We start from the raw sequence: 24321 nt of genomic DNA on the forward strand, positions 1-24321 counted from the left end.
TGGGCATTTGATAGATGCAACAACTGAATCCACTCGGTTTTTCTTACAGTTGAAATTCACTACAATATTTACGTTTGAACATCGCTGACAAGAAGGTCTGCTAAACTGAAATTGCGCTGGTTTTATTGTTTTGTACAATAATGTAAAGAGTTTGCCAGTCATGTCACATTATAGCAACAATAGTAAGATCACACGCGTGCTTTTCTTCCCTGTGAGTTGAACATGTCATCTCAGCCGTCTGCCCGTGTACCTGACATTTTAATCAGGCTGAGTTGTTGCAGTGCCACATCCTCTTAGCCAACAGTCTCATCCGGAGAATGCATGTAATGAAATTTGCCCTAAATCACAGACATCAGGCCGGAGGTCCAAAAGGTTAAGAGGAGCACGGGGTCAGGTCCCATATAACGCTCTCTGGGCAGAATTAAAAGGGAAAGGAATCCTTTGTCCGAGCCACCCCGCAGGTCAAGAAGGTCAGAAGGTCAGTGTCAGAGGGAAGGCCCGGCTCCTCCACCCTCGAAAGCAACAGCATCCACCCCCGCCCCCCTCCAAAAAAAAAAAAATCGACCACACCTCCCAAAAAATTAGTGTTGTTTTTTATGGTCAGGGTTCAACTGGGGGCACGCTGACAAGATTCGGCATGCCTTAATCGGGGGAAGAGGAAGTCCATCTCTGCAAAAACACACACTTTTGAGGTCAGAGGACAGCGCAGGCACCTGTGACATCATTGTCAGTGACTGCATGTGTTTGTATATGAATGGAGATGACAGAGGGACACGAGGTTTCGAGGAGCAAATTGGATTCATGTCAGACCTTCTGCTTATTGATAAAGATGACAGATGCTCGCACAGGCACGGCGGACCAGATTCAGACGTTAACACGGTTAACTGCTATTTGCTCACAGTGCTATTATTCTAAATGGCATTATGGTGGGATGTGTGGCTGCGAGACATGATGATGCGCTACTGGTGGGGTCTGTTTGCATGTGTGTACAAGTTTTAATGTCTGAACTACGAGCTGCTGGTTTCAATATTGAATGGGCGTACAGGTCAAATGGAAACCGTGGCAGCTGATTGAGACAAATGGTGTCGAGGCCTGAAATCTCAACTGGGAGAGAGAAAGAGTGCAAAAGATAGACACACTCTGTGTAATGATATCATGCTGGATAAATGCCACATTAGTTCCTTTCTTGCCTGCAAAGACATACTGAAACATACTTTAAACAGATAGCTAACACAAGATTACATACGAGATGTTTTTGTATTCATTTGAAAATGTTAAATATTAACTTGCTTGCTCACTAATATCAATCCAGAACAAACAGCAGCATGATCAGTTAAAACAGTTTGCGTCTGGTCTTGTGTCTTCAGGGCAGATCGAGAGATGTCTGCCATGTTTACGTGGAGTGACCCTCATTCTTCTCGTCCATCCCACGGGCTCTCCGTCTCTGTCTCTGTCTTTGTGTCTGTCTTTGCCTCGCTCTCTCTTATCTGGCTGCCCGAGCTTGTTGACCCTACCTGAGTTGGTTAGTCATCCTCTCCAGGCGTCACTAAGGCAATTTCAGGGATGACCATAAATCAGCTGACAGGCTCCGCTATCAGCGAGTGACACATTCAACATCTAAGCAAAGTTTAATGGCGAGCTGTAAACATTTATGAGTATACCTTTTGTGTGCAACTCTCTACTCGAGTATCTCTGCGGACCTCTATCAGTGCCTCCTTATCTCGCACAGATACAGTGAATGGAGACAAAATGGGCAATTTTCTTCAGCTGAATACATAACCTATTGGTTGAGACCAGTGTCTTTTCACTGAGTACTGAGTTTGTCTACCAAGGTGATTGAATTGTTGTGGGTCAGAGGCATTGATAAGACCACAGAAAGGTGTGAAAACACTGCTTTAGAAAACACGAGACATTCGTTCTGAGTAAAAGGAATATAAAATAGTCCAAGAGATCTGTTTTTACAACACTCCCACTTTGTAAACACTTTAATCAGATAAAGCTAAAGGACAACATGTTGAGTGATGTGGACTTTCCTGTCATCACGGCTATTAACCAGAACTGTCAGAGGCACTTCATACTGTAAGACGTTGACATTAGTGAGTAAGGCTTTAATTAAAATTCAGTTGCACCAGACAACTAACAGATGTTTGTTTGCAGTATTAAAACAATTCAGCATTTAAAATGTAGCTAAACCTTCTCACTTATTTGAGCCTTTATTTATTCTTTCATCTTTACTTGCTTACTCCTTTTTTAGGGTCAAGCCATGCATGTTGCAGCACATTTCAGATAACAAGATGAGTAAAAGAAAAATAACAGAAAAACAAAACTTAGGTTTTGAAACAAAGACGCATGAACTTCCCCAGTAAAAGCTAACACTCCACATCACAATGCTCAACACAACAATAACCGACATTTAACTGACGACTGAAGGAACCTTTCTAGTTGATGACTCACCTGTCATTTGTAATGTGACAGAAGGCAGGAGGATGGGGGGAGGGGGGGGGCAGATCATCAGTCTATCAGGGAGCCAGAAAGCTTCAGTTCTGCTGGCAAACATATCAACATATTCACACCTTGGGGTAAATGGACTGTCTGAGGACGAACTCCAGACAGACAGGACCTTATATCTGGCGGGACAACACCGAGAACCTGAAACAACTGAAAGAGTCCAAACAACTGCTCCTTTATCGTGTTGTTTTCCCTGGATTTTAATTAAATGTTAATATAGTGCATCAATTATATATAATTATAGTATATTAATTATAGTATTTCTGTGTCTCACTGTGATTTATTGCACAGATTGAGCTACTATCTCATTGTTAATATAAACAGTGCGGTGTACCAGATAAATATAAAGACAGTGATAGTTGGCGATTTTGTGCTATTATAAAGCATAAAGAAAAATATTCCTATTTTTTTTTTTGCTTACAGTGGAAAACAAAATTATACAGTACTTTACAGAGCAGCAGAGAACCTTCTGCTTAGACCAAAGGTGGTGGTGGTGGTGGTGGTGGTGGTGGGGGTGGTGGTGGGGGGGGGAGCAGGTGAGACCGCGTGGGTTTAATTAGAGTGTCAACACCACTGTGCTGCACAGGGCAGCTGATAAGGAGAGTAGACAGATGACAGGAGGTGCATGAGGCCGGTTGGAGTCAGTCTTATCTCGGGGCGGGGAAGGACTGCAGCCGCCCTGGCTTCCTCACGCAACGGAGGGAGGGAGGGGGGTAGAGGAGGAAGACGTGGGAGAGGCTGCGATAGGCCAATTACCTGTGAGTCATCAGTCTCTTCTTCCACTGCTTATCAAGATAGTCAACGCAAACTGGCGCATGTCACACTGGTGTCAAAGGTTTACTCCGTTACCAACAAGATCTCAGTGCCACCTTGTGTCGCTGAGACGTCTCTTTGTTTGCCGATTGAAGATCTGACCCACTGAAGTATCCAATAACCTTGAATTTGAGGTAAAACCCGGCCTGCGGACCATCGAGGATGAGCTCCACTAATCCACAAGGTTATCTGTTGGAACAGTGCTGAATCAATGAGCTGACTCTCCCTTAACAAAGAACATATTGAATTGAAAATGTATTTGCAGTCGATGCTGCGCGACATCGCAGTAATTGCAGGTTTTCAACCAAACATAAGAAGGGTGAAAGGGTAAAGATGGGAGTTCAGTACCGAGTGAAGACAAAAAGGTGAGACAGATGTTCAATCTGTTTTTTATCTATTCTGGAAGAGAGGAATCAGATGAAGTGTGGGTAAATGGATGGCCATCCATTTCTGTTTGTGTATGCTAACATTTATGGGGTTATTATTTAGTCCCTGAATGAGATATCCATAAAAGAGAAAGAAAAAAAATCCATACAGCACCGCTGCTATGGCTTTGTGTGTGTGTGTGTGTGTGTGTGTGTGTGTGTGTGTGTGTGTGTGTGTGTGTGTGTGTGTGTGTGTGTGTGTGTGTGTGTGTGTGTGTGTGTGTGTGTGTGTGTGTGTGTGTGTGTGTGTGAGACTGAGTGTATGTGTGACGCTCTGGCTCCTTGCTGTCTGCGCCTTGCTCCCCGCCGCTCATTGCACACCACATTATTTTTAACCCACTGCCTCCGAGAGGAAGCAGGAGAAGCTTGGGCCTCTGAAGTCCAGCACAATGAGGAGTAAGCTCACACACATGCACACAGTCACCGAGTCGCACACGTGTGCTGAGACACCCAGACACGCACACCAGCTTGTGTCATCTGCTGACACACGCGCACACACACACACACACACACACACACACACACACACACACACACACACACACACACACACACACACACACACACACACACACACACACACACGGTCGGACAGACATTACCATCCATCGTCCACTCCTCACAGACACACACAACAACACACCCTCACACGGACAGCCCGCCTTACCTTGAGCACCGCCCGTCTCCACCGTGGCTGGTCGTCCCTGCTGACCCACATCCAGCAGGTCACCTTGGGTCAGTGGGCTGTAAATGAACTGATACTAATTACAGTAAACAGCACCACATTAGAGCGTGTGTGTCTGAATGCATGCATGCAAGTGGTGAAACTGGACAGGATTAATTCACGGAAAAGGGAGGTCTGCACATCAGCCCCGAGCAGCAATCACGACTGTTTAATTGTTTACGTTGATCGTCTTGGGTGGGGAGTGTTGAGGCTGTAGGCTCAGGCTTCTCAGACATTTCTTACTTCCTCTTTTGAGCATTTAATCATTTGTGTTTGTGTCTGGGTGTCAGGGACTCCGGTACCAGTAACTTGAATTAATGAAATGGATACTCAACACCGTATTCGTCTTCATGTGTCATTTGTGGCTGATGTCACCGAAAATATTTTGATGAAAGCAGGAACCCACCTGTTGATTTGGCCTGTAATTGTATGATTCCCTGTCTTCTTTTTTTTTTTTTTTTTTTTTACCCACAGTCTCACGTCTCCACGCTGTCTAATTGACTCCACTCTCTGCAACTCACCCAATCAAATGCTCCCATGATGCCTCACCAGGAAACAGACCGACTGACTGAGTGGTGCCTTGTAAGTATTTAACCTCCTGCAGTGTGGACGCACACACACACACACACACACACACACACACACACACACACACACACACACACACACACACACACACACACACACACACACACACACACACACACACACACACACACAAACCAACCCAGTCACTCAGTCAAGGCAGAAAATCAGATTGACTCAACCTCTAAAGGCAGTGCCATTGAAATCAGATTACAGATGAGGGAGCCCACAATTTCCAGAGCACCGCATCCACCACAAATGCTTTGGCCTTGAAAACATACACCTCTTGCTTTCTCTGTTTCTTTCCTCTCTGACATACACACATTATTCCTAGTGCACATTCACTTGAAGGGAAAAGTGATCAACGGGAAAGTGATGGCTGGGGGGAAATTGAGGGTAATTAAGTCCAGCCCTCCTTGTCTGAATCGATGAGCTGAGGGGTCGCAGGCCCTTCTCACATTGCACTTTCCTGTTATACCCCTTTCAGCCCCTCTCTCTACCTTTTTATTTCCCTATAAACACATACAATATCTTTGTATGTACGACTGCATGTCGGGTTTTTTTTGTTTTTTTTTATTGCCATAGCTTTAATAAGAATTATTATTTGTCCGATCTTGCTCTATGGGCTTTATTGTAGCAGCCTTCAGTTCTCTCCATGAGGGCTGATGTTGACATCCTGCTTCACAGCCTGTCCAGCCGCCACAGTGTGTAGCCAAACGCCCTGAAAGTGTCTGCCACATTGTTCTCCCACTTGAAAGTCAGTAAAGCTTTGTCAGCGTCCTCTCCTGTAGTCCTTTATCGTATTCACACGCTGTGCTGTATTTTTAGCCCATCCAAGTTCGTTCGCTTTGTTCCGGCAATTCTTGAGCAATCTTTCAGACCTCCCCACCTCCTCCATTGTATTTTTAGACAAAGGTGAAAAATGGCAGACCTGACGGGGAATAATGAAGGACCTTTCCCTGGAAAAAGGGTTGGGTCTGTCTGAGCAGAGGGAGGGATGGGGGCTTTGAGACTAGATAAGCTGCTTCAGGGAGCATTGAACCTGGCTTGAGGCTGCAGACGGGACATCATGGATCCAAATATTAACAATATCCATTTCAAAATTATTTGAGAAGAAATATAAGAGAGAATTCTGGAATTATTCAGGGACTTTTGCTTTTTGTACATGTTGTTTTATAGAACTATTTTTAGGATATTGTAATTGACAGTGAAGTAAGACATACTTGTCATCCATTTCTAAGATTAGTTGAAAATACATTTGCTTTCTTGAGATAGATGAGAAGACTGATGCCACTACTTGATGCAGAAACTAAGTGAAGCATTGTGGTATGTGCACTCCGCTATGTTTTGATCATGACCAGAAACTGTGGTGTTGGCATGTTGCCAAAAGGTTTCCAGTTGTTAGACAAGACATGGTGAAAGACGGTTCCTACCACAATCACACGATGGAGGTCCGGGGTCAGGAAAACTGCAGAGTGTCTCTTTGTCTGCACTTCCTCAACTAACAAGAGATCTTTTAAAAACTCATCAGCAACAAAGAAAAACATATATCAGTATTTATTAAACATCAGTCAGCGACTAATCAAACCGTCCTCCCTGAAAACACGACTGTACATGTCATCAATGCCAGCAGCTAATCACGACCAATACCGGCATTTATTGTGACCTCAAGAGGTTGAAGTCATCATGGTGGCAATAGAAGAAGAAGTCAGGTGACCAAGTCCATGAAAGGAGGAGATCAGGGGTGGTTTAATAAGTCAAACAGAAGACTTTCACCGAGGAAACTGTCCTGCGTGAAAACAAGTCCACATTGACTTGTTTTAACTTGCATGTGTAACTCCTGCAGATATTAGCAGACAGCTCAGACCAGACACTTAGTTCAGAGGAGCAGTTACTAACTAGGAACTTTAAAGTAAAAGACCAGAAACTTGCCGCTTTATTTATGTAGAAAGATAGAAAACTATAAACAAAAGTTGGTACCAAAATTCACATAATACACACATGAAATGTAAATACAAATTTCTTTAAAGCAAATGAAAATAACCTTTTAACCCAGCGACAATTTCCCTTTTCTTCTGATTCACTTCAGTTTGTTTATTTTCTTTTTGTTTCACCTTAGTAGTTAAACTATTTTTCTCAATCTAGGTTCCTTTAAATTTTAGTTTAGTTACTCCTATCTCTCCTAACTTAAGTTTAGATTCCTTTTTTTTCTTTTTATTATGGTTAGTCCTATTTAGGAGTCGAGCTCACTTTTCTCTGCTAAGTAACCAGTGTTTTAACCAGTGAATTAGAAATTCAAAACACTTGAATCACATTACCAAAACAAGAAAGAGTTGTCACAGATCAAAATAGATTCTCCACCTCAGCATGTAATCAGTCGTTGAGTTAGGTTGCTCAAAGTGAGTTTCTCTGCTGTTGCAGCAACACTGGTGAGTTGTATTGTGTCCGACCGGCTCAGATGTGTGAATCTGTCCTTAATGGTGAAGTGTTGGTAGATCCTGCACAAAATGTCCATCAAAGGTGATTTCTCCTGCGGGTGGCTCGCTGTCTGACTCCAGGGTCTCAGGTGTGCAAACATCAAAAACCTCTCGTAACCAAAGAAAAAAAGCCGCCTGTCATATGAAAGTGCAACATCAAATATTTCAGTTTTACATCACCTTGCACATAAATACAGGTCAGTTGTAAATTGAGTTTGATCTAATGGAGGCGAGATTCAGCGGCAGCTTAACTAACGTTAGCTTTGCTAATGCCCGCACATACAAATACATTCACTTTACACAGAAAACTCATAAAATACCCAACGTCAGACAAAGTGCTTCTCATTTGAATTTGACGACACATTTAGCAGAAACAAGGTAATAACATACTAATTGACACGGAGAAAATTCAAAACCGAAAGTTTAACATCATTAATATTATGGCTGTTAATCTTTATTCTCCTAATATTTAATGTTGTATTATTTACCTTTCTAAATTACATTTGTTATTTGATTAACCTTTAATTTATTTAATATTAATTTAATGAGACATCAGCTTTTTAACGTTTTTAAAGGTGATTTGGTGTCACGCTAATTGTGAAAGTGCGTTCGTATGTTCGGGACTAATGTGGAGATTATTGCTAATATTTTACATACAAGGCACGTCCCTGATGAGCCTGCGTAATCTCTATTAAAAACCTACAGATAGAAAAATGGCACCCAATCACAGAGTCAAAACCTTGTTGTGTAACATCCCCAATTTTGAGAATACGCCCGCTCGGTTTTGAAGCCATCCTTGTGTTTGTCCATGTGTGTGTGAAACCTGCGTGTTTGTCCATGTGGATGCGAGTGTGCTGTTTTGCTTCTTGAGTACACAGTTGTGTTTGTGCACAGGTTCAGGTCTCAGAGTAACAGATACAGCCAGATACTTTCCACGGCCAGCAATTTACTCCATTAGTTTTTTGCTATTTAGCCATGGTTCTCTCTTGGACTGAAGGAGGTGAAGGGGTGGGGGGCTGGGGAGGAAAGGGGAGGTGGTGGGGGGGTGGGGGTGGGCAAGTCACTACTTCAACAATCCATGTTAAGGCAACCGTGTTTCATTTCCTGGTGCCTGCCTTAGTTCCCCTTAAATGGCATTACCTATTGAAGCCAGTTAAATCACCGACAGCATGATTAGAAGGCCACTGAGGACCCAGTGTCTGGCCAACAAAATACGGACTAGCCTTTAATTCAATTTATCTTTATAAACATACACATCTGCCTCTGATTTACCACAAATTTTCGAGATGTCTTTTACTGCTTTGACAGAAAAGTTTGGGCTCAATTTACTTTCTAACTAAAAAACACTCTCTCTTTCCAGAACCACATATATCTGGATATTGATCATTTTACTCATAATAAGGTCTGTGGTAGTGAGTGCTGCGTAAAACAGTACATAAAATATAGTCCTAATGGTGCATTAATGACTAGGATCAAAAGACAACTGTATTAACCAGGATGATATAAATTTCCTGGGTCAGGTTATGGTTAATGAGGATATATGTTTTATGTATCAGAGCAGATATAGTGAAATATCATTTTGATGAATGAGTGCATTTGTGCTCTTTGTTGGTTCATGATATTTTGCAGAACATCATAAGTGATGGATTTTCATGCCACTGTAGACAAACGTTATTGAATGGCAGATATCTTCACCTGCTCCAAAACAACAGAAATAATATTTATATATACTATATATAAAATCCTTAAATTGTTCTTAGATTAGTGTTTTTCTATCTAAATTGCTAATTGTTCCCAGTAAAGAACGTAAAGATGTACCTGTTTTGGGGTTATAGCTTAGACAATATATCAAACAGTATGTAAAATGTCACGTAAATTGGTCTTGTTGCTCCACCCGGACATCTTCACCACGTCGGAGTCATGGAGGTGAAATGAACAGATGGATGCTGGAGGACATCAGCTGTGGCCCGTTAGCCAGGTCATCACACGAGCTATTGTCACAAGCAGACTCCAGCCTCACGTCTACATTCCCAGGTCATGTTCTGGAAGTGTGGGGTCACGCCCCTTCACCTTCACCCCTACCAACCAGTTAGGAGCCTAACATGATGTAATTACACCCATTCGGCTGGGGACTAAATGTAGCACTGTCAAATGGTCCGCCGTCTCTTGTCCCCCCAGACAAAGATACTCCAACAAGGACCGTGACCTGTCTTTGTCATCCGCAGACCTCTTGTGTCTACTTGGTGATCCGCAGACAGTTAGTGGAGACAGTGGTCTGGCTTTTTATTCAACAATTGTGATTTTATTTATTGTCTTGCCCTTTTATCTTGAATACAAATAATTTAAACGTTCAAAGTGTATTTTAGAGATAAAATGGGAAAACAGTTTCTTGATATGACACCACGTTACACCATACATGGTAAGCCACAGCAATGCCACAGATCATTAGTGATATCTGTGGCTGCATCAAAGGATGGGCATTGGGAAAAGTGTAACAAATCCTTGGTGCTTTGAGTATGATAAGCATCATTTATCACCGGGAGTGCTGCTGGCCCATTAACAACCACGGCTCCATTAGCACTATCTGCAAGGCTTTTATAAAGCCTTGTCTGCCCACATCTTTACGTTTGTAAGAGGAAATCATTAAGCATTGTTTGTGTCAGACACATGCAGCATTTTAGGCTATCTAACAGCCAAGCCATAACCTCTGGGGTCCTTGTTGAAGATATGGAAAGTGTTTTGATTTCCATTTTGGAGCAGCAGTCAAATAAGTTTTGAAATGCTGCTTTGATGTTATCTCTGTATGTACATCCAATGACGTGCCGTTCACACCGTCTATAACTGGGAACGAGCATGTTTGCCTGTATGTCTTGGCTTTACATTAAAAGGCTACTTTCACTGTTTAGACTGATATAAACCCAGATGAAATGTATTTGCAAAATATGTGGAAAAAAAAAAAAAGAAGAAGGATATTGTGGAAGAATTGTTGTTTCAGTGGATCATCATTCTGCTGCTGATTTGGGAGTCGAGTCTCTCTCTGATATATACAGGATATGTAAAGGTTTCCATTTCAGATGGTTAAATTGACCTGTTATTAAAAGACAGCAGAGAACAATACATTTAGTCAGCTGGCGTATAGCTACAGTATTTAAGTTGTGTCAATGGCTAGTTCACAGTAAATATGATCTTTATTAGATCTTTCAAATAATTCTCTCGGCTTAAGTTTTGTTTGTGGAAGAATTAAAAAGGAGCAATTTGAGTTTCAACTCTGTCTCCAGATAAGCTTGCTGTCTTTTTTTTTTTTTTTATATCTTTTTTAGGGGATTGTCAGTTGTTTATGTGTTACTATCTTCAGCACACTTTGTTTTTCTACACTTTAAATGAAGATCAGATCACATTTTATGATTTTAAAACTAGGTAAATGCAGGGTTCACATACTTTTTCTTGCCACTGTATATAGGGTGGGTGGGTGGATGGGGGGGAGGGGGGTAGCGAAGGGGAGGGGTGGCTTCTTGCTCAGCTCGAAGATGAAGACAGTTATGTTTGTATGAACAGACACTGGAGTTCATTGTCCTCCACGTTTCCTGACCCCCTCCCTCCCGCCAACATAAAATGACCCCCTACTCAATCTGGTGAGGTATCTTCACCCATTATTATTTGCACAGGCGCACACACAGACCGCATTTTGAACACACAAATACACATGCCCGCACACATCCTCTCCTCCTGATCAGATGACATCATTAACAATCATTACTGGGACACCAGGAAGTGCAGAGATCTCCGGCTCAGAGTCTGGCTGCTCAGATCAGGTTAGCCAGCTTGAGATGAAAGATTTGAAAAGGAAAGCACCCACTAAAGCTATTTTACTTCTGGATTTCATCAATGCCTCACTGCTAACAGAGGCACAAAGTCAGGAGGGTAAAATTCAAGAGAAAGTCCAACCCATTGTCGCTTTCTGTGTCGGCTACTTTGTATATGTGGATTTCCTTTAATATGTTTATAAAAATTCTTCCTGAAAACAACCAAATTGATTTTCCCTTATGTGTGAAAATCAAAACCATGCTTGAAGCTGTTTGTTTCTTATGGTTCTAGAAAATGCAAAAAGAAGGCAACCAGATGGTGGCTTGCTCAGCTATTAAAGCATATCTGCAGTGTTACACAAGCACATGTTTGATACATATTCATTTTCAGGGTTTCTCTGATGTTGAATATATCATTGGAGTCGGATGGTCAGTGTTTTTTTTTATTTTTTTGTTTTTTTATATTCTGTCATTTTAAAATGGATACAGGGCTTTGTGGTTTCCGTGGCCAGGTTAGTGATTTGGGCTGGAGGCTGGTGTGTGGTGTGTGCTGGAGCCATGGCTCCTCACAGTAATACACCCAGGGAATGCTGACACACCAGTCCTGGGTTAGTCAAGTGACAGGGTCCTGGCAGGAAGCTTCTCTGAGTCCATAGGCATCTCAGTAGCTGGTCTTGTATGACACTAACCACATCTACCACAAGACAAGCAACACGGCTGTCGCTGTCGGAGGCCATGTTACTGTGATACAAGGCATGCAGACCTTTCTTTTTGAGAGAACAGCAAGTTTGTGTTTGAATTTGTTTGATGTCGGTGGCTGTGTGCATGCTTGCATGCATATGTGCTGCAAATGTACATGCATGTGTGTATGATTGATTCTTGGCCAACAGGTTTGTGTGTGTCAGGCCACTGATCTAAAAGTTTCACAACGGAGGAGAGAAGAGTGACCCCTACTGTTAAAGAACCAACACACCAGCCCGCTGCTGACAAGGTATACAGTACTACAACACTGAGACCATGAATTACTCTAAAAATAATTGAATTGAAGATTATTATGATGGCAGATTATCAACAGACAGTTGAAGTATTAATGTAATGTTACTGTGTGCACAAGTTGAATCATCCTCCAGTATTTAACAAAGAACACAGTATTTTACATGTGGGTTGTCTTCCCATAGCGTTCACCACAGACAACGACCATCAGTAAACATCACAGCCACAGAAGTACTTTTATATCTTCCATCACCATCCACTTGAGCTTTCTGGGTTTTCTTTTTTTTATGAATAGGGGCTATGATTGGAGCAGGGAGTGCTGGAAATCCTTTGAAAAGGGAAAACAAAAGGTCTCCTCTGTTGTGATGAAGCATACCTCTCAAGAGACCGGGCCTGGGCCTGACTCAACCTTTCACACAATCGACGGCCAACAATGCAACAAACCCTGCCCTTGCAGACCTACTATTGTACTGGAGCACGCCACAGCTGTGGAGAATCACATTTAGGTGTCAGAGGCAACAAATGTTTCTTTAATTGGAATAGTGGTATTAGCTCATGTTTCCTCCCCGTGCTTTATGAATCCCTTGTGCCTATTGTTTGGAAGTTCGCGTTGACGTCGCCTTGGCGGCCCCAGCTAATTGAGAGAGTGTGTGTTTGGACCAGGTTCAAGAGGAACTAGCGTCTCTCGGCTGTGTGCGTGTGGGTGTGAGTACGTGCAGGATCTCGGTGCTGCGTGTGTTTGTGTGTGTGTGTGTGTGTGTGTGTGTGTGTGTGTGTGTGTGTGTGTGTGTGTGTGTGTGTGTGTGTGTGTGTGTGTGAGAGACACTCTGTGTCTTCAGATTGTTCTTTCAATTACAGTAAAACTTCAGCATCACATGTATTGTAAGACAGTCTGCACACGCTGCGACTCAGACCCTGAGAAAAGGAACTTACCCGTCACCGAATCTGTTTTACAGGCAGATTAAATCAACACAAACAGTGGTGATTATATTTGTCCATTTTTTTTTAAATAGATTCCGTTATAAATATTAAACGGATTGCCAGTTTCATATGCTTAATATCCACAATAAATATCTGAGCCGATTTTAAAAAAGAAAGAAAGAAAAACAAACATATCACCAAAATATGTTGTTTTCAGCTCACTGACTTTTGTGGAGTGTAATCAGCTTTTGATTTACAAAAAACAAAAAACAAAAAAAACAAGAAACAAAAAACAAAAAACAAAAACAAAAAAAACAGTACAGGAAATGAAATATGAATAAAGCCCAGTTTAGTCCAGTACTTTTCTGTCACATTTAACAAGATGTGTTTATTGTTTTACTTCATTTTAAAGTCAAGAGTGAATCCCTATTGGCCCGATAAGTACCCCATTTTTTGCACTCTTCTTATCTTTCCTAATCTGAGGAGATAAGATTACTGGTAATCTAGGGCATCAAAGAAACACCAATCCCTTCCTTAACATGGGATCTTAACACTGGATCAAGACAACTCACCACAATCCAGGTCACCAGCACGGTTAAGAAAGATTAAGAAAAAGGAGAATTCATCATTTTCCAACTTTCATTAATTCATTAAATGTGTTGTTTTTCCGACAGTCTGAACGTAGCATGTAAGAAGTACAAATTTCTACTCCCTCACTTACCTGTAGCTGCCACAGGTGATCTAATGATATAAAAGTCCCAGCCACACAAGTAGTAAACAGATCTTTATATTATATATTTTAGGAGAATGAATATGATGCAGGATATTATCGTAATTTTTCATATTATAAAGAGATTTGTTAAAACTTGGACTATTTATATGTGATGAAAAAGATAATTAACTTAACTTTAACATGAATAATTTATTTGTTTCCTCCAAATCCACCAGAGGCAGAAACAGTAAGATATGAACATTACAGAGTAGCAATCTGTGACCTTGTTTTGATATTTGGAAGAAGCGGAAATTACAAAATAACACAGAATAACAAAGCTACTGATGAAAATACCTAATTTTTATTGAGTTATTCATCATATTTATAGACGATACACACTGGACAAATCACATAAGCCAAATGTTTATTTCCAACAGTGCCCTTTACAGAATGAATCTTTAATCTGGTGTTTAATCAGATGAATAAAAAAAAAAAAAACAGATCAAAATTTGACAAAAGAAAGTGCAGTGTGTTTTCTCTCATCTTGAGACAGAACAGGTGCTGCTGGTCGCAGAGATCAGTGTCAACTGGGGATTATAGCATGTGTTGCTGAGGGATTGTGAACGCAACTCAAGAATTACCGTCACAGGAACTGAGATTACAAATATGGATTAGGAGCAGAAGGCGCAGATAGTGCTAAACTCACCAGATAATATGTCTTAATAATTTGCCTTGACAAAAATATGACTTGTATGAAAACAGAATTAACGTGTGTGTGTGTGTGTGTGTGTGTGTGTGTGTGTGTGTGTGTGTGTGTGTGTGTGTGTGTGTGTGTGTGTGTGTGTGTGTGTGTGTGTGTGTGTGTGTGTGTGTGTGTGTGTGTGTTGACCTTCTTGAATGTTCATCAAAACATTATCAGCCTTCATAAAAATATACGTATCAATGGTATTATTTAATCTTTAATAGTAGGAAATAAACTTGTATCTTAGTCTGTAGTACTTGATTTACAAAATATAGATGTTTGCTCTCCTATAATTTGTGTTTCACACCTTCCTTTGACTGTGACAGGATATCTGAGGTTGGCTTGCCAGAAATAATGTGATCAGAGCATTGAGAGTGTGTCGGTCTGAGTGTGTGTGCATGCAGCGATGGAGTGGTTTGGAGAGAATTCATTAGTGTGTAGACAGGTGGCTAGTGTTACACTCTACTATTGAAAGTCAGCAGCCCGAGCTGTCCTGCACTCCACCCTCTCACTTTCCTCTCACCCTCTGTTTCTCTGTTTCTGATTCCCTCTCTCTACAAGCAGTGAAGCTACATCAGCCTGCATGACATTTCCAAAGACAGCAGACCACTGATTAGAAAATGGTCTGCACTGAAACAACAGTCTCCGATCTTTATCAAAGTTTAGCATCCCCCCTCCCCCCTCTATGTCTCTCTCTCTTTCTCTCTCGTTCTCTCTCGCTCTCTCTCTCTCTCCAACCTTGCTATCTATCCGTCTCTGAGGCCTGTCTCTCTTGGGAGCCAACTATAAGTACTCCATCAGGCAAACCGCATTAGTGTAATTTCGTCCCAGGAAATTAGCAGAGCAGAGCGGCGCCAATTAGAAGTCAATAGCTGGCTTTATTAATCGAGCTAGCCATCGCACTTGATTAGATTAAGCTGAGCCTGAGCTCTGTTTATGTGTGTGTGTGTGTGTGTGTGTGTGTGTGTGTGTGTGTGTGTGTGTGTGTGTGTGTGTGTGTGTGTGTGTGTGTGTGTGTGTGTGTGTGTGTGTGTGTGTGGGGGTGCAGCTATCTTTGTGTCTTTATTCATCTGTGTTTGTTTGTCAGAATATTGCTTATGCATCCTTGGCTCTGTGTGTGTGTGTGTGTGTGTGTGTGTGTGTGTGTGTGTGTGTGTGTGTGTGTGTGTGTGTGTGTGTGTGTGTGTGTGTGTGTGTGTGTGTGTGTGTGTGTGTGTCGCCTCGTGCAGAGAGCGGCAGGTGCTGCTGACTTGCTGATCCTGTCTCATTGTGACTGTCTGCAGCTCTGTTAGAGCCCAGTAATATGTTGATATTGACCCTCCTCGACTTCAGGCTCTTATAAGAACTCAGTGCGTGGCGGTCTGGAGCTGGAGGCATCAGTTCATACAGAGACAAACCAGTCAATCGAATAAATTAAACTGACATAATGACATTAACTATTGTAATCATATAGCTGCAATTAGCGGCCTGCGTAAGGAGCATAATATCACAATCACAGTGTAAACAAATAAGAGGATATTAAATGGTTTCACAACCTAAATCTATTCTATATCTATACCTGCTTATTGTGTGTTTGAGTCCATATCTGGGATTATGTGAAAAGCTCTTTTCATTCACACAGATCAACATAAATCTGTGGATTTGACAGTTTAGGTGGCATTATTCACTAATACTCCGGCACAAACAGAAAAGTCTTAATAATATGCATATATCCTCTGGAAGGCTATATCCCCTCGGTAGAGCTTCGACATGCGGATTAAAGTGTGAATTTCCTGTGTTATTGCTGCCCCTGCCCATATGTGTAATCTCAAAATCTAAACCCTCGCTGACAATCTTTGGCAAACTTGTCCTAATCCACCCACCGTATCTGCTGGCTAACACCTGTTCCTGAAGGAGCACAGAGCAGAAAGACGCTGGAGAGAAAGAAGTCTTCGGAAATAGAATCAAAAAGCAGTAATTTATCTCAATCTGTCGAGGTCAAGTTGTACTTGTGTGTTTTTCCTGTCTGTCTGTTTACGTATCTGTCATTCTTTTATCAGTCAGTTTGCCACTTTCACCCTTTTTCCTAAAATAAATCTGTGTAACCCATATCCCTCAAAAACACTGGAAAGGAGCCTAGCTTTAACCGGACACACTTCAAACACATGCGGTGAAGCAGCTTGAATACAAATTATTCATTCCCGAAAAGGAACGGAAATATATATTAGAGTGACAACATTGTAATTTTCTCTGTGCCGAGGTAAAAGATCTAATCACAGTTCATTGCTGCCACTGAATAGAAAGCTTAGTGTTAAATTTCCAGTTGAAAACACTTGGAAATCCAAAGCCCCCGTGTGTCTTTAAAACATGGAGTTAGGGAACCACAAAATGATCAACACAACCAAACCACAGAAACCCCACTCCGTCCACACACACACACACACACACACACACACACACACACACACACACACACACACACACACACACACACACACACACACACACACACACACACACACACACACACACACACACACACACACACACACACACACACACACACACACACACCAGCACTGGCACCAATCTCACTGCTGCCAACAGTGGCAGCCCTTAAGCCAATCTTTACTTCCAGGCGCCATCGAATTTCAAACACAGCTGGCACTCTTAGACTAGAATTCATTGTGATCTGCGTTGAAAGAAGACAAAATTAGTCTTTTTACACCGATACGATCCATCATCCCATCCAGCTACAGAGACGCTAGCATAGCCGAAGCCCTAAAACAAAATCGGGCTTCACTGGCCCAGAAAGGACAGCTCCCCCTGGGCCACGTCTGAGAGGCTGGTGGCTAAGTTGCTCTGACAGCTACATGCTTTAACAGATGCAGTTCCCATCCACTGAAGCAGTCTCTTTGGGGGCAGATAAGCTAAAGAGAGTTGGTATGGCTGTAGTTACATGTGGGGGTGGTGGGGGGGGTGTAAAAGGTACCTATGGGTAGCTAGTTGCTTACTGTAGCTTCTGGACAGAACTTGTCCCCTGTGATTGAGCTCATTATCATTATGACTGTTGACCTCATGGATAATATAGTGACAGCAGAGGGGGATGCTGCAAGCTGGATATCAGTGAGTTCAGAAAGTTCACTGATCTGTGAGAGCATGGGCAAAGTTTTGTCATTGAGATGACCCAACCATTCTGTTATTATATCGGTAGAATAAAACTTTTAAATACAATTAGAATATTCTCCTTCTCCTAAATTAGGGATGGGCACTTTAAACCAAAAATGTATTCACGGGGAACGATTTCATTATTATTTAAAGTGTCTTCCTCCCCCCACACACACACACACACACACACACACACACACACACACACACACACACACACACACACACACACACACACACACACACACACACACACACACATAGAGACATATAGACCCATTCATGCAACTTGGGCTCAACAAATGCTAACAAACCACTGAGAAAGCTGATGAGAAGCATGTCTTTGTGTCTTCTCGTCTAACATCATCTTACTTCCCCAGTGGACAAAGTCAGCCTTTGATTGTTGGTCTGCAGATGGTCTCTGCTCGTTGTTTCACTCTTAAATGTGCTTAATTGTGGCAAACTGTTTTTTTTTTTTTTCAAACAAAATTTTTTGACGGCTGAAGTCGTCTTTGCATGTTTATTCAGTTTTTACTGTATCAGCTAATCTCACAGCAACGCACACGTTTTCCTTTTTGTGTTTTTCTTTTTCCGCTTAACGGCAGTTGGCAAACAGCTTTTGGGTTCATTAGCGCCATCTTCTGGTGGCGGTAGTGCGATAATACCATGTGTCAGTAAAAACAAGGGAAAATATATGTTTAAGACGATAGTTGCATAAATGATTAAGTTTTTTGTGATTTAATGAGTATTTTACAATCGTTACCAGCTCTAATATGAACGCCAAGTGGATCCATTGGAAACACATGACAGGAGCCATAAACTCAGCTGTGCATCATGGCAAGGTACTTTCTGAAGGGTTACAGTCTTACACTCCACCTACAGATTGGTTTACAGGGCACTTCAATCTCAAATCTAATCACAGAAGCAACAATAGCTGCGAAGCGAAACAAAGCAAGAGGCATTTCATATTCATCTCCCTTGAGTCAGGTGCACTAAGTGCCAGCTGGACTCAGAGGGCCGGTGAGGAAGCAGGTAATGTTGCTGACTGCAAAACAGGCTTAGATTACAGAGTAAAACTGAAATCATCGATCAGTGCTACCACGGGGGAATTGTAACTGTGCTGTCTGAAGACCGAATTTAAATGTTTCTGACAAGAGGAAGTGAAAGAATGTGGAATGATTTTCATAACGCGCCTTTCTAAAAATAATGAATTATTACAGCAAAGAAACAAAATCAAGAAACATTTTCACTCGCTAGTTTCACTCACATTTCAGAGGAAAGATATTTTGTCTTACAATACACAAGACCATTGTGAAATAATCCTCAGATCCTGTACTTAAATGGTGTCTTTATAAGAGCATTTATTTCTGCCTTGTAAAATTCGTATCTGTTGTATCTCTTATATAAAAACATCTTCATTGAACGTTATTACAAGTCTGCTTCTCAAAAACACATAATTATGATGGAACGTTTGAGTTTGTGCTCTCTTCTCAAAATTCCCCCAGATCTGACAAAGAGCCTATTCCTTGCCCATCTCCAACAAACAGCACCATTCACACTGGCTCAATCATGTGAACCATCGCGGAGGCATGACCAGTTGCTAACCTTCTCGCTGTCGACTCACATGTGCCTCGGGAATCAATACAACCCAGATTGAATAAACAAAATCATAATCCATAATTTACACAATACTTAGTCCATATTCCCAATTCTTTCCTTTCATTCATGCGACTTGGGAACGACGTATAAACATAAAATCAAAGAGTGGATTCAGAAAAAACAGAGTAAATATCTGTCAGTGCTGCTGACTGTTTAAAAAAAATCAAACAAACAAAATGAGAGAAGCCAAACTATTTCCACACCGCTCAAAACATTGTTATATTGAGACTCGAGGGAACAAAGCTTTCACTGAGTCCTTTCCTCTCCGTTTGCATCTCGTGCCGCCAAAAACTCTCCTCTTTTATTATTTTGAGAGCCGATTCGGAGCCCGGCTCTCGTGCACGTGTCGGCATGTGTGTTTCTGGGAGAAAAACACCTCTTATTAGGTGTCACGTCAGGATAGAAGCTGCGACCTGTCAGGGCTCGTCTCGCTACTTATCTGTCATCACTAGCCTGTTCAGTGTCTGCGGATGGCGTCCAACGGTGCACCTCAATACACGTATTTGCTGTTCAAGCAAGGTTTGAACAACAAAGAGGTCAGCAATCAAGATGACCCTGATTGTCAAACAGCGAAATACGAAGATGTTTTAGAAGCTTTCTAAGCTCGGAGCCGCGCGGCCAGACATCCATTCTCCACAATTATCACGTAGCTGAAGAGCCAGCGAGAGTGATTTTACAACAAATTACTGAAAACCCTGATAGTTTGGGAAATTTTGATCATTTCAGGGAATCAAATTTTCTCATGCATTAGTACAGTATAAATTTGCCTAAGAAGTAAAAACAGGACGTGACGCCCACGTTCTGAACCGTTGCTGCTGTGTTCGCCATCCACCGAGCTATAAATCATGTCTGCGATGGGGCCTGGAGAAACTGGAATGTGAGCGCATGACAGTGATGGAGGTGAGCTGCCAGACGGGCGTCAGGTAGCTGCCACACAGGGTTGATCAGCCCTGTGACACGCCGAGAGGCCGGGCCTGTGACATGCCGTGTGGTCCAACAGGTTATGAAAGCAGGCAGGATGGCGTCGGGGTGACAAGAACCAGGGGCTGTCAGGAAGAAAACGCAAGGACAAGATGTCATGTTCACCATGTCGGCCAGGCGCCACCATCTTTGATTTTGCTTGACCGAGACAGCCGTGAATAGGGTCTCTGCATGGCACTGATGGGTGTGTGTTGCATCTCAAGGATGAGGAGTCTGTCTGTCTGTGTGTGTGTGTGTGTGTGTGTGTGTGTGTGTGTGTGTGTGTGTGTGTGTGTGTGTGTGTGTGTGTGTGTGTGTGTGTGTGTGTGTGTGTGTGTGTGTGTGTGTGTGTGTGTGCATGACTTGTGTTTTAGTGTCCTTTAGCAGAAAGGGGTGGATCTAAAAAATGGTGACGCATTAGCAATTTGATGAGCTTCAGGTTTGGAAAGTTCTCTGCAAGACATTAGATCCCTTGTTGTGCTCACAAACAGAGTAAATGTTTGGATGAATTACCTTACTGGTCATCAGTTGATACAAGAGATAAATGACGTGACTGTTTGAGCTTCGTATGGGTTTATTTGACAGTTCCGTGCCTTAAATATTCTGTTTCTTCAAAGCCTAAGGAACCAACCGTCCTTACTGGATAAATTGCTGATTAACTCTTCTGCAAAGCTTTTTAATGGATTTAGCCGAGCTGTTGCCAATAAAATGGAAAATCGAAAATAGTGGAAATTTAGCTGGGCTGCTCAATGTGTTTCTTGTGAAAGGATTCTCATGATGTTTCAAAATTTAAAAAGAGGCTTTTGTCTTGTGAGTCGCTATTCAAAGGCTGCATTCAGCATATTAGTTTTTAAAGCATCCCCAGGGGTTAACCAAAAGTTCTGCCCTCATCCAGCTGATTTTATGTCTAAATAGCAGAGTAAAGCAAATCGATGTCACTCTCTGTCTGGTGTTACCTGAGGATGACCAGTTTCAGGTTTGAGTGACAACCAAGCGATGAATTTAAGCCAAAGTGTTGATCTTGTTTTTAAGCAAATTTATATATATTGAGATTAATTCAAATTTACTGTCTGAATCTTTGCCTTTATTTTTGGGGACACATCAGTTCTATTTGAACATCGATAACCGTATTTGTATTGGTTCTCTCTGGTCCTCTGTACTTCAAAACCACAGAAAATGAAAATATAAAATACCCACAGTATAAATATGACACATTACCAAGGACATTTTGAATAGAAGGACTGCCCATTGGCTAATAATGTCATAAGCTTATGTACATCAAAATATAACCCGTTTATACTTTACCAAATGCATTGCATGAGCAGGTACTGACAAAGACGTCACACAATTCACCTCGAATGGACGACTACTGTTCAGTGAAAACATGCACAAACAGACAATACAGGCTGAGATTTGGTGACAAACACACCGTTAACATACAGAAAAACTCCCACCCTTTCCCAGCCAGCCCTTTTCTTTCATGCTCCGCGTTGGTGTTTACATAAAAGCCATCTTTTGTTAAATCGCAGCCTGCTGTTGATTGAAAAGTTGAATGATAGCTGCACGGTCTTATGAATTATTATCTGCTATTACCAGTTATTTATTTCTCTCCTCTCAGTCTTTCCTCATCCTGCCTCGGAAGGAGAAAGGTTGAAGTCACGGTAAGGAGCCCTGAATGGGGCCGTCCTTCCTGTCTTTCCACCAATCACACGACCTGCGTTTGAGGCGTGTTGGTGCAAGGTCAGATGACACACTGCAGAAGCATGACACTGCTCAGTGCCAACACACACACACACACACACACACACACACACACACACACACACACACACACACACACACACACACACACACACACACACACACACACACACACACACACACACACACACACACACACACACACTGTGCTCTACATATCTGCTAGTAAGTGCTACAGCATCCTTTCATGTGCATTACCGTATCAGATGTCTCATTCATCTTCTCCCTGACAACACCTTGTATCCAGACCAGTTAGGTGAGCTTTATAGAAATGCCACTATAATTTCATCAATTAGTAAATTATGCTTGAAGGCCAGAAGTGCTTCAACAAAAGAGTCATTTAGGGAAGGTTCAAGACTGCAGAAGGTCATTAATGTTATTCCAATAAAATAGGGTTGTATAGGAGGCACTCTTTGTTGTTGCTGAAATTACATTGAGGTCTTGGGTAAGACATACTGTATGTCTCATCATGCCATATTTGAACTGTTGTCCCCATGTCAAACAACCTGAAGAATAGAACGGGAGATGAACAGACAAAAGCTAGAGAGTGAGTTAGTCTGCGGCAGAGTGCCTCATGCAGTCACAGACAGGAGATCAATATTTACAGACACTCCCTGGCTTCAGACAGCATTCATGTTAGAACGAACAAACAGTCCAAACTGCAAAGATAATGTCCAGCCCACACACAACACTACACGTTCACACAGACATAAGTATAGCCTCTTTCTCTCTTCCCTATCCCATCATACAGAGACACACCGCCCTGAGACAAAAGCACAGGTAAAGGTTGACAAAAGGTGTCTCTGGGCCTTCTGAGTCAAACACACACCAACCCCTGTCTACATTAACCCTGCAATTATCTCCTCGCAGGCCTAATTCTGGCTGTTAAGTGGCTGGCTAAAAGCATGTGTACACAAACAGGTCCGGCGAGCGAGCTTGTGCACGCCGTTTATCTGTCAGCTCCATCACACACCTGATAGATGGCCCTCGCCAAGCCTGACAGGAAGCAACTCACTCTGACCTCAGGTGAGTAGAGCTAAAACCATCATACTAACAGACAAACATTTATGGATAACAACATTGCAGAAGGCACATTTGCAGTCTGTCATCCAACTTATACAAATAAGAGTGTTTGTTTCTGTACCGCTGAGTACTACTGTAGGCGACCTCATCCAAATCCCCAGTCAGTTCAATCAGCCTGTGAGTAATCACTTCAGAAACATTGTTATTGGCTGAAGGAATTTTTGGCCACAGCCCTCCAAAAACGTTGCACTGAAGCCAACAGAGGCCTCCTGTTAGTAAATGGAAGTTATGTTTGAATCTTGTATATTATTATTAAAAAAAACATCATGTGATGAGTTGTTTGGGAACATGAGAGAATGCACGCAGTTGACAAAAAAAACAATTTATGTGAAAAAAAAAAAAAAGAGTGGATGAATAGCAACGTAAAACAAAAATGATAACATAAAAAGAAGCTGGCAAAATGGCTCCACAACATCCAGCACCCAGTTTGTGCATGACAGGGCTCCAGAGTGTCGTGGCACGTGCCACCGAAAATCTCTGTGTGCAGAAGAGACTTAAACTGCAATACCCCTGAGGGCCACTAGGGGCTGGCATCAAAAAGGTTCTGGCTCCACAAACTCCCATTCAACTTCTCCCATAAAATACCAAATCAATAATTTTTTTCCGCTGGTCTTCACGCTGTCGTTCCCTAAAGTCACTCCCTATTAGTTTTCTGGCGGTCCATCTGAAAATAATCTGTCATTAATTAGATATTAGGCCTTAAAAAGTGTCATTTTTGGGAGCGTGTCTTTTTGATGGACAGGCCTGTGGTGCAGTCGGGTTTCTGCTTCTGGCCCCACAATAGTAAGAGGTTGACGGCTAAAATCAGAACTCGAGGCTTCGTAACGGCAGTTCACAACCCAATGGGTCAGGTCACTATTGGTTGCCGTTGTTTGTAAATCAATTAACACAAGTCAATACAGACATTTTTGAGCGGAATCCTCACGATGCTCTAAAACATCCTGATGGCTTATGGGCTATTACCAGCCTTATAACAATGATGGTGCTCACTTGTTGAAATTTATAATT

General features: G+C 42.1%; 1 long non-coding RNA gene across 1 annotated transcript; it reads left to right on the forward strand.

Annotated features, from left to right (window-relative positions):
• Positions 1-4972: 4972 nt before the first annotated feature.
• On the forward strand, positions 4973-23223 carry LOC138629801 (uncharacterized). The gene is made up of 3 exons (XR_011311582.1): positions 4973-5052; positions 22088-22130; positions 23152-23223. It is a non-coding gene; the product is annotated as an uncharacterized lncRNA (long non-coding RNA).
• The last annotated feature ends 1098 nt before the right edge of the window (positions 23224-24321 follow it).

Source organism: Brachyistius frenatus, unplaced genomic scaffold (assembly GCF_029030835.1).
Source record: "Brachyistius frenatus isolate BFR_SWC_R1_liver_20210118 unplaced genomic scaffold, ASM2903083v1 Contig_122, whole genome shotgun sequence".
Taxonomy (NCBI): Eukaryota; Metazoa; Chordata; class Actinopteri; family Embiotocidae; genus Brachyistius; species Brachyistius frenatus.